Here is a 3,384-nt window from a genome sequence, read left to right as displayed (position 1 = left end):
AGTAATTCAAAGAAACTCAGACATGTATTACATTTTAATTTTATTGTAAATCCTGGTTTAATAATTAATGGAGTGGGAAAGAAGACCCTGGAAAGTTTTGAAAAAAAGAATGGCATGATCACAACATTCTAGCCAGTGAGCTGAGAACAGACTACACTGAGCATGATAGAAAGAGGCAATCCAGTGAAGAGGTTACAACAAAAATATTGGTAAACCGAATGCAGCAACATGTGAAAAGGGTAATAAACCATGACCCAGTGAGATTGCTGCAGGAACGCAAGGTTGATTTAACACCCGATATAATATATCATATTAAAGGAATAATAATAATAAAAAAATCTCAATAGATAAGGCAGGTGGGAGATAAATGTTTTGACAAAAGCCAATACCCTTTCAAGATAAAAATGCTTAACAAAGAAAAAGCAAGGGGAACTTCTCCAACATGTTAAAGGGCATCTGCACAAGAACCACAGCTAACATCATATGTTATGGTGAAGATGCATGCTTTTCCACCAAGAATAGGAACAAAATAAGGATGTTCATCCTCACCACTTCAACATTGTATTGGAGATTCTAGCTAGGGCGATCAGGCAAAAAATAAATAAATAAATAAATAAATAAATAAATAAATAAATAAATAAATAAAATAAAAAAAGAAAGAAGAAAGAAAAAGAGCTTCCGGATTGTAAAATAAGAAATAAAACTGTCTCTCTTTGCAGATGACATGAGTTTGTATATAGAAAAAATCTAAGGCAGCTACTATAACCCCCCCCCCAAACCAGTTAGAACTAATAAATGAGTCAGCCAGGTTATAGGATATAATGCTAGTATATAAAAGTCAATTGCATTTCTATACTCTTGCAATGGACAATATAAACATAAATGTTTATAATAGCATTAGAAAGAATAAAGTACTTAAATAAACTTAATAAAATTTAATAAAAGTGTACGTCTTATACACTGAAAACTGGAAAATATTGTTGAAAGAAACTATAGATGACTTAAATAAATGGAATGTCTCTCCATGTTCCTGTTTTAGAAGATTTAATATTGTTAAGATGACAATACTCCTGAAATTGATGCACAGATTCAACACAATCCTTATCAAAATTTCTTTTGGGCAGTAATTAACAAGTTCATCTTAAAATTCATGTGACAATGCAGAGACCCTTAATAGCCAAAGCAGTCTTGAAAAAGAAGAACAAAGTTGGAGGACTCACATCTCAATTTGAAAACATACTACAAAGCTACAGTAATCAAGACATACAGGCCAGTGAAATAGAATAGAAAATTCAGTATAAATCCAGTCTATGATCAACTGACATCAATAAGTACCATTTAATAAATATTAGTAGCATTTACCAGGAGAAAGAAGAGTCTTTCTGACAAATAGTACTGGGACAATTGGATAACGACATCAAAAAAAAAAAAAAAATGAAGTTGGACCTCGACCTCAACACATATACAAAAATTAACTTAAAATGGATCAAAGACCTAAATGTAAGAGCTAAAAATATAAAAATCTTTTAAGGAAACATAAGGGTAAATCTTCACAATCTTGAGTTAGGCAATGTTTCCTAAATATGACAGTAAAAGCACAATCAATAAAATAAAAAATAGAGAAGTTGGATTTCATCAAAATTAACTTATGTTTCAAAGGACACCATCAAGAAAGTGAAATTCACTTCAGCCATGCCACCCTGAACGTGCCTGATTTCTTCTGATCTCGGAAGCTAAGCAGGGTCGGGCCTGGTTAGTACTTGGATGGGAGGCCACCTAGGAATACCAGGTGCTGTAGGCACTGAAAAAAAAGAAAGAAAGTGAAATTTAACCCACAGAATGGGATAAAGTATTTACAGATCATCTATCTGTAAGAGACTTATATCCAGAATACATAAAGCACTCTTAAAACAATAAGATAAATAATCCAGTTTAAAGATATTTGATCTGAATAAACATATTTCTGAAGAAAATACACAAATAGCCAATAATCACATGAAGAGAGCTCAACATTCATTAGAGAAACGCAAATCAAAAGTGAGATACCATTTCATATCCATTAGGGTGACTACTGTCGAAAAAACAAAAACAAAAAACAAAATAAAAAGTATTGGCAAGAATGTGCAGAAATTGAAACTCTTGTAAACTACTAGTGGAAATGAAAATGATGCAGCTCCTTTGGAAAATAGCCTTGCAGCTCCTCAAAAGATTAAACACAGAGTTCTCATATAACCCAGCACTTCCACTACTAGGTATAAACCCAAGAGAAGTGAAAATATATGTCCATACGAAAACTTATACATGAATGTTCATAGCAGCACTCTTTATAATAGCCAAGATGTAAGCAAGTTAAATGGATGACAAATATCTATTTGTCAGTTACAAATGGATGATGATATGTGGCATATCCATTGTTAAAAACAAGGCAACAAGCCCAAAATGGAGTCTCTTATGCTGAGCCTCGCTTCACCAAACCTAGACTTGATTACAGTTTTGGCTCCCCAAGAAATGGAATCAAACCAGTCAATGCCTGATCAGCACTAGTTAGGTAGTCTTCCTGATAGACCTCTGCCATCTTCTTTGCAGTAACCAACTCACTTTTTTGCCTAACACAACTTCTTTGTTCCTGCTCCCTTTTGCTTGCAGAAGTCTTTCATTTTGTACAGCTCCTACCAGCTCCTTTCTGTCTCCTAGGCTGAATGCTTTCTGATTCCAATTAATTTTTGCTCAAGTAAACTCTTACAAATTTTAATATGCTTCCGTTTATCTTTCAAAACCATACAATAGAATATTATTTGGCCACAGAAAGGAATGAAGTACTGAAGGATGCTACAACATGGGTGAACTTTGAAACTACTATACCAAGTAAGAGAAGCTAGTTACAAAAAAAACCCCAACATATTATTGTAAGACTCCATTTATATGAAATGTCAGGAAGAGGCAATTTCATAGAGGCAGAAAGTAGATAAGTGGTTATTAACGGCTGGGGGAAGTTAGTGATGGGGGCTATAACTAATGGGCACAAGGTTTCTTTTGGAGGTGATGAAATGTTCTTGAAATGATTGTGGTGATTGTTGCGACTATACTAAAAACTATTGAATGGTACATCTAAGCGGGTGAAATGTTTAGTATATAAATGAAATCTCAGTAAACTTGTTATAAGAAAAAGGAAAAATAAACTCTGTACCCGAAAACCTAGGTTTGATCCCATGCTCTCCACTGGTGGTGCAACTTTCGGAATATTACTTAATTTGTGTATGCCTTAGTCTACCCATTAAATAAATGGAGATAATAATAGCTCCTACCTCACAGGTTTGTTATGAGGATTAAGAGTCAATATATTTAAAGCACTTAGAACAGTATCTGGTAAAGAGAAAATATTGT

At 33.7% G+C, this 3,384-nt stretch overlaps 1 pseudogene; it reads left to right on the top strand.

The window, feature by feature from the left end:
- The first annotated feature begins 1,682 nt into the window (after positions 1 to 1,682).
- Positions 1,683 to 1,801, top strand: LOC118608860 (annotated as a pseudogene).
- Positions 1,802 to 3,384: the final 1,583 nt, after the last annotated feature.

This window comes from Rousettus aegyptiacus, unplaced genomic scaffold (genome assembly GCF_014176215.1).
Source record: "Rousettus aegyptiacus isolate mRouAeg1 unplaced genomic scaffold, mRouAeg1.p scaffold_m13_p_10, whole genome shotgun sequence".
In the NCBI taxonomy this organism is placed as follows: Eukaryota; Metazoa; Chordata; class Mammalia; order Chiroptera; family Pteropodidae; genus Rousettus; species Rousettus aegyptiacus.
Note: the sequence above shows the minus strand (reverse complement) of the source record. Positions and strands in the feature narration are given on the sequence as shown.